At 42.4% G+C, this 12,988-nt stretch overlaps 1 protein-coding gene across 1 annotated transcript in view; it reads right to left on the reverse strand.

The window, feature by feature from the left end:
• The window catches only part of LOC143277247 (putative methyltransferase-like protein 24), a 39,090-nt gene extending 29,889 nt beyond the window's left edge, over positions 1 to 9,201 (reverse strand). Inside the window, exon 1 of the mRNA XM_076582028.1 lies at positions 8,983 to 9,201. The gene's annotated coding sequence lies outside the window, so the exon portion shown is untranslated. The remainder of the gene's footprint in view (positions 1 to 8,982) is intronic.
• Positions 9,202 to 12,988: the final 3,787 nt, after the last annotated feature.

Below are 12,988 nucleotides of genomic sequence, written 5' to 3' on the forward strand. Positions count from 1 at the left end.
TTTTTATTTGTTTTTTCCTATCGAAGTGGATTTTTCGACAGAATTTTGCCAGGAACAATCCTTTTGTTGCCGTGGGTTCTTTTACGTGCGCTAAGTGCATGCTGCACACGGGACCTCGGTTTATTGTCTCATCCGAATGACTAGCGTCCAGACCACCACTCAAGGTCTAGTGGAGGGGGAGAAAATATCGGCGGCTGAGCCGTGATTCGAACCAGCGTGGTCAGATTCTCTCGCTTCCTAGGAGGACGCGTTACCTCTAGGCCATCACTCCACATTAGTAACCTAGGCCCACAGCCAGATGCTGAACGAAAGGTGTGTCACTCAGTGATATATATAGATCAGTGTATATCACCCTGCATGTGTTTGTTGTAAGCAATGCTACTCGCGAAAGAAACAAAAAAAAAAAGAAAAAAAAAAAAAAGAGGAGAAACGAAACAAAACGAAACTAAAGGAAATTTTATTTTACCAGGAAATGAACTTTCTCTTTCTCTTTCTCTTCGTCAAGTCTCCACACACTCAGCTCTTTAAACGATGCATGCGCACGCGCGGGCGCACACGCAACACACACACAGTTGTTACGCTCTGAATCAAAATGTAATAGTATCTTACCCACATGTTTTTCTTTTTACATAATAACTGATGTGTGCATGGTGATAAGTGAAGGGTGTGTCAGTTGCTGACGGACATTTTATTTTAAGTGAGCCTAAAGAAAAATTTCTGTTTTTGGTTGATAATAAAATATTTTGAATTGAATTGAATTGAATTAAAACCCACCTCTTCCCGGCAAAATAGCCTCCCTTCCCTGCCTCTTCCTTGTCTTCAGTTTCTCCAGTTTTAGAGTTATGCATGCGTGTGAATGACTGGTGCGAAAGCGCTTTGATTTGTCTCTGCACAAGATTCAGCGCTATATAGATGTAATGATAATAATAATAATAAGCAATTGATATGCTTTTTTCCACCCAGGCCTGGGGCGGAAAAAAACCAAAAAAAAATAACAACAACACATTAATACAAGAAAAACATCAATTTCACCGCTCAATCGAAAGAAAAAAAGTCAATAATCCATAAGCATGATTACTCCCCCCACCCCAACCCCTACACACACACACACAGAACTAAAGAACATTATAGCTGGAGATGCCAACACACCAGAGGACTGCGCTCAAACAGTTAACAGAAGATCCCTCGGTAGCCCAGCTAAATTGCGCCCAACAGCAATCTCCCACAACAAGACAATTTCCAACATCATACTGATGTTGGTCGTTAAGTGAGAAGAAGAAGAAGAAGATAAAAAAAAATCGAAATAAACTTTATACATATCATGCGCCTCCAAAAAGCTTTGAGACGGAGACTTCTCGGCGACAAACTCACACAGTTTTAGAGCTTTTCCCAAACATCGTTTTGGAAAAAAAACAAAACGTGGCGGAACATGCCGGCATTGGCAGTGAACTAGAAATTAGAGAATGAGTTGCCACATCATTATTGGTGCTCACAGTCGACAGCCAGACTACCAGATTGACGGATATGGATACTTATAATTATAGCGCCTGTCCTCGGTCGGAAACCAAGCTCTAACTGCGGGGTCATTTGACACGGGGTCATTTGCACGACAGGCTGCCTACCTGGGTAGAGCCGACTGACGGCTGCCATTGGGCACTCATCATTCGTTTCCTGTGTCATTCAGTCAGATTTCAGGCACGCACGCATACACACTCAGACATTTTACGTGTATGACCGTTTTGTTTATTCACCACGCCATGTAGGCAGCCATACTCCGTTTTCGGGGGTGTGGATGCTGGGTATATTCTTGTTTCCATAACCAACCGAACGCTGACGTGGATTATTAGGATCGTTAACGTGCGTATTTGATCTTCTGCGTGCGTATACACATTAAGGGGGTTCAGACACTAGCAGGTCTGTACATAATGTTGACGTGGGAGATCGGAAAAATCTCCACCCTTTTACCCACCAGGCGCCGTTACCCGGAGATTGCTACAACCCACGACCCTCAGATTGAAAGTCCAACGCTTTAACCATTCAGCTATTGCGCCCGAGATGCCAACTTACGATTTTTACGTTCGATCGCTACAGTCAAAATTGTTCTGACAAGTTCATTTTCGACTACATAGCATGCTCATGTGCTTCGTGTTAACGTTACTCATACATTCTATACCTATCGATCACAAGGCCAGGGCAGTCACTACAGACCCTAGTCTCACGTGATGATGCTCAGCTAATCACATACGTGTTTACATTGACACAGCATTGAGTGGACCACTGATCAGCTTAATCAGTTTCAGTTCCAGTAGCTCAAGGAGGCGTCACTGCGTTCGGACAAATCCATATACGCTACACCACATCTGCCAAGCAGATGCCTGACCAGCAGCGTAACCCAACGCGCTTAGTCAGGCCTTGAGAGAAAAAAAAAAGATAAATAAATAAATAATAATTATGATATATAAAAAAAGGTAGTAGTAATGAAAATAAAAATAAAATAATATAATAATAATAAATAAATAAATAAGACAACAATGATGATAAATAAGCAAATAAATGTAAAACATGCAGACACACATTCACACATACACCCACACAGGCGTAACAGATATGCACCAAACACGCAGTTTCACAGACATGAAAGCACAGTCAAATACATATAAACGTACATGAGCTCCAACACACACACACACATTACCCTGCACCTCCACAATACAACACTCACATAGAAGAATAAGGAGATGGACTCATTCCGGTTGACACGTGACCTCTGACGTAAACACGCGCGTCCATGTTTCACTGACGACAGTTCGAACGAAGTGACTTGGTGGCGGACCAAAGACCACACGGACAGATTAGTTTCAGTTTCATTTACTCAAGGAGGCCGCATCACTGCGTTCGGACAAATCCATATTCGCTCGGCTACACCACGTCTGCAGTTTAGTCAGGCCTTGAGTGCGTGCATATGTAGTTGTGTACCTATCAGAGTGGATTTCTTCTGCAGACTGTTGCCATGGGACAACACTCTCGTTGCCATGGGTTCTTTTTCAGTGCGCCAAGTGCGTGCTTGCACACAGGACCTCGGTTTATCGTCTCATCCGAAGGACCAGACGCTCGGTTTGATTTTCCAGTCAAACTTAGGAGAAAGGGCGAGAGCGGGATTCGAACCCACACCCTCACGAACTCTCTATAATTATTGACAACTGAGCGTGTTAACCGTTCTTCCACGTTCCTCGATTCGATATGACGTAGAGAGCGTTTCGGCCATGGTAAAAATGACCCTGCATGTGAACGTCCACGCCTTTTTTTTGTGAACAGGGAACGAGCGATGACGTCACGAAACAAGGATTGTCAGAGTGATTTCCCTTCATTTCGGTCTGTTTCACTTTTGTTGATTGGACGATCCGACTTGCTCGAACATCTCGTGCTCTGGATCGATAAACAAGTGTAAAACGGAAAAGCAAATGAAATGGAAGAGCGTTGACAAGCTTGATCTTGAGGCAAGGTGTCCATACATCGATCAACTTAGCTTTGCGAATGGCTTCGACCAGTACGATTCAGTTGAGAGTAATTGTGTCTGGTGTCTGCCTGTGTCCCTTTCACTCTGTTGTGTGTGTGTGTGTGTGTGTGTGTGTGTGTGCTTCTTCTTCGGTTTTACGCCTGTTCACTGAGACGGAAAAAAGTACGCACGCACGCACGTTCTGTTAGTGTGCTGTCAGTGTGTGTGCTTGTAATCACTGATCAAAACAAAATTTAGATCAGTGGCTTGTGAGTGAGTGTGTGTGTATGTGTGTTTCTGAGTGGCGTGTCAATGTTTCTAGTGTGTTAGTGTATGTTTTAGTGTGTGTGTGTGAATGATTCACTGCGTGATTTGTGTGTGTGCTGTGGCATTATGTGTGTGTGAGAGTGAGTGAGTGTGTTGTGTTAGAGATAGAGGAAAGGAGAGAGGGAGGGAGGCCAACAGCTCAAGCATACATATACACACCCACACTATCACAGCACAAAACAAACACACATACTGACACTGCACACTCACATATACATACACACACAGAGTACAGGGCAAAATTCACATGCTTTTACCTCAATATCTGATAAGGATAAGATCCTGTTCCCCCCCCCCGCCCCCCAAGTTTCCAGTGACTCTTTTTGTATACATTCTAAAGTGGGCAAGTTTTCATGTATGTTCCATGTCTTTTGTATGCATCTGACATTTGCCTTAGGTGAACGATGGAGTTTCACTTCAGCACACATTAGTCCCACTTTTTCTCCAGTATTGAATCCCCAGTCAGCAAAAAAAGATCCCCAAGCAGAAGTTGGTTTTAAAATCCACTTTCCTCTGTTATGTGCTTACAAGACACTTGTTCACCCACCCCAGCCTTTTAGTATTATACCTACATATCACTGTATGATTGTGTTTGTAATGAGAATCTGTCATGTCTCCTGCATGAAGATTAAATGGTCTTTTCATGAAAATTTCAAAGCAATCAATTATTGCTGCTACTTTTTACCCAGAGGATTCCACAAATTGATGCGGCATACATGATTGTAGACACAGTCTCACTAAAGTCATGATCAGCATCTGGCGACAAGAGGCGCCTCTTCCCTTGTGGCAGAGAAGGCAGTAAAAACTGTAATACTGTCAGGAAAATCACAAAACTGGGATATCATGAGTAACATTTTAACTTTTTAATATTTCCTCCCTATATTCTTCACTTTTTTGTGTCGGGTGTTTTCTGTTATATTCACACTGCTGTGCCCAAGGTGAAGAGATAGAGCCCAGTAGGGTGAGACTTCAACATATCACAGGCAGGCCTGCTTGAAAACATAATTAAACCTTTTATAGTGACCTTTGCAGTTAGTCTCTTTCTCACAAACTCAATCACATACATGTGCGCAGACACTCAGACTCACACTCTTTCTCTCTCACTCACCCCCCCCCCCCCCCCTTATCCCCCACACCTTTTTAGCTTAGTTCAATCAAATTGATCATAGTAGAAATATATGTTGGATTCTATGAATATACAGATATATGCGTGTCACTGTGTATATTGCTGTGTGTGTGTGTGTGTGTGTGTGTGTGTGTGTGAGAGAGAGAGAGAGTGTGTGTGTGTGTGCACATCAGTCAGTCAGTGTGTGTGTGTGTGTGTGTGTGTGTGTGTGTGTGTGTGTGTGTGTGTTTGAATGTGTGTGTGCACATCAGTGTGTGTGTGAGTGTGTGTGTGTGTGTGTGTGTCACTGTGTGTGTGCGTGCACATCAGTGTGTGTGTGTGTGTGTGTGTGTGTGTGTGTGTGTGTGTGTGTGTGTGTGTGTGTGTGCGCGCGCGCACATCCAGTTTGATGTTCACCTGATCTACTGATCTGAAGACACATGTCTTGTTTCAGTTTTTTCCTGTGATTTTCTTTGAAACAGTTATTAAGCAGTGTGTTCCAAATTTCCTAACTGAGCAAGATCTACAATGACACTGAAAAGCAACTGACAACCTAGGCCCACATTAATTATCTCTCCTTTGTTCATCAGAAGGGGACCCGGGTTGAGACTGATACACTACAGTACACAGACACTGGTCGTTGACTGATGAATCTACAGTAACAACACCATGAGTTAGTGCTGATGAAACAAAGCAATCAACAACAGTCTTTACTCAGAGAATTAACAATTAACGGCATACATCGAACTGTGACAATCTCCAATCAACAGCACGGCGACAGAGTGACCGTTACCTGTGACAGAGAAGGCGTGATGATGAATACTCAAAATCAGACACAGGTCGTGACTGATGAAACTAACTTTAATAATACCAACCAGGTCGTGATCTGTATAACCCTACCAAGTAAAGAAACCCAGTCGGATGATGAAACTCAACATATCACACAGGCCTGCTGTGAAACAACAGTAACTAAACCGTTCAGTGACCTGCATGAAACTCTCACACGTCAACACACAGTCCACACTGACTCAAACTCACACCTCCTCATACCCCCCCCACCCCCACCTTACCCACATGTTGAGCTTAGATAACTACAATATCAGTGAGAATGATGAAACTAACAATAACAGACACAGGTCGTGACTGATGAAACTAACAATAACAGACACAGGTCGTGACTGATGAAACTAACAATAACAGACACAGGTCGTGACTGATGAAACTAACAGTAACAGACACAGGTCGTGACTGATGTGATGAAACTAACAATAACAGACACAGGTCGTGACTGATGAAACTAACAATAACAGACACAGGTCGTGACTGATGAAACTAACAATAACAGACACAGGTCGTGACTGATGAAACTAACAATAACAGACACAGGTCGTGACTGATGAAACTAACAGTAACAGACACAGGTCGTGACTGATGAAACTAACAGTAACAGACACAGGTCGTGACTGATGAAACTAACAGTAACAGACACAGGTCGAGACTGATGAAACTAACAATAACAGACACAGGTCGTGACTGATGAAACTAACAGTAACAGACACAGGTCGTGACTGATGAAACATAACAGTAACAGACACAGGTCGTGACTGATGAAACTAACAATAACAGACACAGGTCGTGACTGATGAAACTAACAGTAACAGACACAGGTCGTGACTGATGAAACTAACAATAACAGACACAGGTCGTGACTGATGAAACTAACAATAACAGACACAGGTCGAGACTGATGAATCTAACAATAACAGACACAGGTCGAGACTGATGAAACTAACAATAATAGACACAGGTCGTGACTGATGAAACTAACAATAACAGACACAGGTCGTGACTGATGAAACTAACAATAACAGACACAGGTCGAGACTGATGAAACTAACAGTAACAGACACAGGTCGTGACTGATGAACTACAGTAACAGACTCAGGTCGTGACTGATGAAACTAACAATAACAGACACAGGTCGTGACTGATGAAACAGTAACAGACACAGGTCGTGACTGATGAAACTAACAGTAACAGACACAGGTCGTGACTGATGAACTACAGTAACAGACTCAGGTCGTGACTGATGAAACTAACAATAACAGACACAGGTCGTGACTGATGAAACTAACAATAACAGACACAGGTCGTGACTGATGAAACTAACAATAACAGACACAGGTCGTGACTGATGAAACTAACAATAACAGACACAGGTCGTGACTGATGAAACTAACAGTAACAGACACAGGTCGTGACTGATGAAACTAACAGTAACAGACACAGGTCGTGACTGATGAAACTAACAATAACAGACACAGGTCAAGACTGATGAAACTAACAATAACAGACACAGGTCGTGACTGATGAAACTAACAGTAACAGACACAGGTCGTGACTGATGAAACTAACAGTAACAGACACAGGTCGAGACTGATGGAACTGACAAGAACAGACACAGGTCCTGACTGATGGAACTAACAATAACAGACAGAGGTCGAGACTGATGGAACTAACACTAGTAACAGTAATAGACACAGGTCGAGACTGATGAAACTAAAAGACACAGACAAATAAAATCAGTTATGTCGGATAACAGCTTATTTTTTTTAGGCAAAATCCTGTCGTGAAGCCATATGATAAGCCAACAGATTGTGGCCCTTCATCTGAACACGGGTCAGAATTCACTTGAAAACCTCGTGTTTGCCAAAGCTTCAACACGTGAAATGAAAACAAGAGAGGCAAGGCCTTCAAGACTCACTTGTGATACACTTTAAAAAAAATCCAAGCTTTTTATGTGTTGAGTATAATTTCAGAATGTAATGTTTAAGATGAGAAAGATCAGTTTAAAGCAAATTAACTCCCCCAGCATTAATTACAGAGTAATTTCCCTTTTTTACTATCTGCACCAAAACGTTTGCAAAATAAATAAAACTTCCATGCTTAGCAAAAGAAGTTCCTGTTTGAACAAAAAATGATAATAATGACTGCTCTTGTTGTTGGGTCAGAATATCAGATCAAAGTGCCAAGTTTAGAGAATACAAAAAAATATAACAGTAAATGCAGTTTGCATATAAATAGGCTTTTTTTTTCTTTCTTTTTTTTTGTGTGTGTGTGCCCATCCCAGAGGTGCAATATTGTTTTAAACAAGATGACTGGAAAGAACTGAATTTTTCCTATTTTTATGCCTAATTTGGTGTCAACTGACAAAGTATTTGCAGAGAAAATGGCAATGTTAAAGTTTACCACGGACACACAGACACACACACACACACAGACAACCGAACACCGGGTTAAAACATAGACTCACTTTGTTTACACAAGTGAGTCAACTAGCCTATTTGGAGAGAACACTTCCTAATTCACTTTATTTCGTAGCAAACAACATTGTGTTATCTCCACAGAACTGTCTTGAGCAAACATGCAAATGTTCACTGGTATTTGCAAACGTCACTGTCGTGCGCTGGATAGCTGCGATACATGCCTGCCTCCTTGTTCTGTGACTTCTTCAACCCAAGCGCGTTGGGTTACGCTGCTGGTCAGGCATCTGCTTGGCAGATGTGGTGAACGTATATGGATTTGTCCGAACGCAGTGACGCCTCCTTGAGCTACTGAAACTGAAACTTCAACCTGCTTCCTGCTGTCGTTTCAACAATAGGAAATCGTTAAAAAATCGACACCCACTGAGTCCTGATTCAGTATTGTGTCCTCAGCTTGTACAGCCGATAATGCAGCAAGTGAGTGGCATTGCTCAGTATCTTTGTGGAGACAATCGTAGTTTAGCATCGGCGTCATGTAGTTTTGTTTCCGTTCCGTTCGTCAGTTGCGCCCGACAAAATGGCATCCCGTCCCACAATGCACCGCGCGTGACGTCATCTTCTCATGCCCTTAAACTACACATTCCGACTGGAGGGGGGAAAATTGTGGATATTAAACCGACCCTGCTATCTGATAGGATGACAATGTAAAATACGATACGCTACGCTACGATACGACACTGTACGATAAAACACAACACGGCACCGACGATACGTTATAGAAAACTACTCACCGATTTGTCGACAAGTTGTAATGATGATGATGATAATAACAAGAATAATAATAATAATGATACAAAACGGGCTGAAACCAACCACGCACAAATCCCCAGTCTGCTGCTAGAACAAATAATCTTCACACGTTTACAATCCACACTTCGACTGACGACAACGAACACCCGCGTAGGCCTACTGCGAAAGTTAACAACCAGACTGAGCAAGCCAACGCCGTGTGAGTTAAGGTTACACTGAGCGTTTGCCATGTAAGCGAAATGGGCGTGTCCGAGGTAATCTCCACACGGAAAAAAAAAAGAAAAAAAAAGGAATAAAATAACGATAAAAAAATTATTAAAAAAAAAAAAAAAAAAAAAAAATCCAACCACGCATCAGTTTCCAGTTTTCTGTCATCAACGGAGAGAGTCTTTCAAGAGAGAGACGAACGAACTCCTGTTATTTTATTGATTCTGCTTGCAGTGTATATCTATGGCATCCAGTGACAGGCTTGTTTTTATTTTTTCATGTTTTGTTTTGTTTTTTGTTGTTGTTGGGTTGGGTTTTTTTCGTCAGCCAAAGGCGTGAACTGTGCTCAACTGACTCTGTGGTTCGTGACAGGTAGGATTACGGCAAGGGTAGTGTGTGTGTGTGTGTGTGTGTGTGTGTGGTGTGTGTGTGTGTGTCAGACTGGAATAATCGATCCTCGGGACTTCCCTATCTTCCTGCAAGTCTGTCTGGCTCTCTCTGTCTCTGTTATAGACACCACACCTAATAATCAAGGTGTATGTATAGATATCTACCTCAAATTAAGGGCATTGCAACCCCGAGAGATTAACAAAGAATGAGGCCAGGAGATTCTTTGTTAATTTCCAGTTGAAAAACCACCGAGGCAACCATGTGTTTGTTCTGTATTGTCCATGTGTTCTGTGTGGCTTGTTCAGGATTAAAGAGGCTATGTCAGTCTTGAATAAAAGCTAATTTGTGTTTGCACATTTCTTCTGTCTTTGCTGCTGTGTGCACATGTCAAATGATCAGTATAAGGACAGGCCCGGCGCTTCCCTTTTTTGAGGAAGTGTTTGGGTTTGTTCCAATGCACCTTTAATTTACCTGTATGCTAGCTGAATCAGTGGCGTAAGCAGCACTGACATGAAGTTGTGTACCTTGTGAATGGAGAATTACCACTCTTTTCTATTTGTTAATTAACACCAAGAGAGACCACATGCAGTTTTAGCTCTCTGACACGCTGAACCTTCGAGGGAACTCCTTGAAGCTGTCAACTCAAAGAACAACAGGTTTCACCTCAACGTCAGGGGCACCTTTGGTAATGTCGGTCCAATATTAACATCCTAAATTATTGCACACATTTCACTGACAATTTGTGTGCATGTATCACACTGCCTATAGCAGTCTTAGAAGCTCTGGGAACAAGGAAGGGCAGATGGCAATGAGCGTGGAAACGATAACTGAAGCCAGCCTTCTTCATGAGTGATGTCCGGACAGACCCAGGCAGTACAGCAATTAACACATTAGATCACCACAGGGTCAGCTGAGTACAAATGGACTTACACACTCCGAGGCCAGTCGGTCCAGCACGTAGGGGCATCAAGCAATAGTGAGGTCCGTTATGCTGGACATGTGTCCGAGAGCACAAAGAAAGCAAGCCAGCGATGTGTAACTCCCAGCTGAGATAATGCGGCCGGACGGCAGGCAAATAAATACATTCCAGAGATGTAGGCAAGTGATTATTTTTCATTAACTCTCTCCATACGAACGGCGAAAGAGACGACGTTAACAGCGTTTCAGCCCAATTACCACTATCAAAATATTGCAAGCGGAAGGCTCTTATAATGAAGAGGTGAATGTTGACAAAGAATACCACAATTCTGACGACGGAAGCTAAAGGTTGGGTCATTCAGACACCCACTGGACATCCGAGGGGTCTGTGTAGAGGAGAAGAGAGGACTGGCCGTACTGAGTGAGTTAATTAACGTGAAATACCAGTGGGGAGATTGGTCAGTTCCGGGCTATATATAAGGCTGAACACGGAGACCCCCCATTAAACAACTCCAGCCGAACAAACTTGACCTTAAGGGTGTAGACGCCAATAGGTCGTTAAACTCCAACAGGTAGACCCCCAAAAAAGAGCCTGACCCCAGGAAGAGACCCGAAGAGCAGAGCAGAGGCCAGAGCAAACCCTTAGAAGACCGGTCTGCAGCTAGATGATGACTTCAAGAGGTATGTGACGTGTTAGATTCTTAGTCAACATAGGCAGTAGTTAGGTTAGGACAAGTCGTAGGATGTCTATGTTGATGAATGAAGAATGCTATTATGGATAGTTAAGTATCAGTATCAGTATCAGTAGCTCAAGGAGGCGTCACTGCGTTCGGACAAAACCATATACGCTACACCACATCTGCCAAGCAGATGCCTGACCAGCAGCGTAACCCAACGCGCTTAGTCAGGCCTTGAGAAAAAAAACAAAAAAAAAACAACAACAACAAGAAAAAACAACAACAAACAAACAAACCAACCCCCCCCCCCCCCAAAAAAAAAAAACCCCAAAAAACCGAGGGAATAAATAATAGATAAGCTTGCATAAATAAATAAATAAATGAATAAATAATAATTATAATATAGAAAAAGGTAGTAGTAATAATATTAGTAATACTAATAAAATGATAATAATAAAACATAAATAAATAAATAAATAAGACAACAATGGTGATAAATAAGCGAATAAATGTAAATGTAAAATATGAAGACACACATTCACACATACACCCACACATGCATAACAGAAATGCACCAAACATGCAGTTTCACATATATGAAAGCACAGTCAAATACATATAAACGTACATGAGCTCCAACACACACACACACACACACACGCATTACCGTGCACCTCCTCTACCCCCCTCCTCCACACACTCATTTCTAGTCTAAGTATCGCAGCTTCCACGGCACACACACACACACACAAACACACACTCACAGAGATGAACACTTACTTGTACAAGCACATATGAAAGCACAGTCAAATACATATAAACGTACATGAGCTCCAACACACACACACACACACACACACACACATTACCTTGCACCTCCTCTACCCCCTCCTCCACACACTCATTTCTAGTCTACGTATCGCAGCTTCCACGGCACACACACACACAAACACACACTCACAGAGATGAACACTTACTTGTACAAGCACACACACATACGCCCATATCTCCCACCCCCAACCCCACACACGTACATACAAAGATATATACGTTCCAATATCCTGTTGCTCCCACAGTGTAGGCATGCATACACTCACATACCTCATCCTCTACCCCACCTCCCCCCGCACTCCCACCTCCCCTCACACACACACACACGTACACATATCTCTCCTGACACTTGCATTCACAAACGCACTCAAAAGCACAGACCCACACATACACACAAACACACACAGCCGCCACTGACTGGCCGCAAGAGGGATAGTTAAGTGATATGATGTTTACCCCAAGAATGTTGAGAATATGTGAATGAATAAACAAAGGATCTAGAAATGAATCAAGTCTTCAGAACTTGTTAGTTGTTATATGTTGTGAAATTATTCCCTCTCGTCACAATCTGTTTGATGGTGATGTGTCTTATTCATTTGTTGGTTCGAGTCTACACTCTACCTTTCCACAACTCTTAGATGGTAGGCTTTCCTCCCTGTATGAAATCTTATTGTGTCAGGCAACGTTAGGCAACAAACATATTACGGAACCAAACGAAATTAGAGAGAATAGACTGCATTCCCCTGAGTTGAAATGTTCTAGGAATAAGTTGGAATTTACAGTTGATGGAGATAGGGATATTCACTTGTGAGACAGTTGGCACAAGATAAATCCACGACTTTTCCGTCGTGTGATAGTAATATTCACTGATGTGATAGTTTGTGGACATGACTCTTCAATTCCACTTAGTGTAAAACACTCACAGGGTAATAGCGACACCTTTTCACCCGAGTGATAGTGCTAT

Source organism: Babylonia areolata, chromosome 33, assembly GCF_041734735.1.
Source record: "Babylonia areolata isolate BAREFJ2019XMU chromosome 33, ASM4173473v1, whole genome shotgun sequence".
In the NCBI taxonomy this organism is placed as follows: domain Eukaryota; kingdom Metazoa; phylum Mollusca; class Gastropoda; order Neogastropoda; family Buccinidae; genus Babylonia; species Babylonia areolata.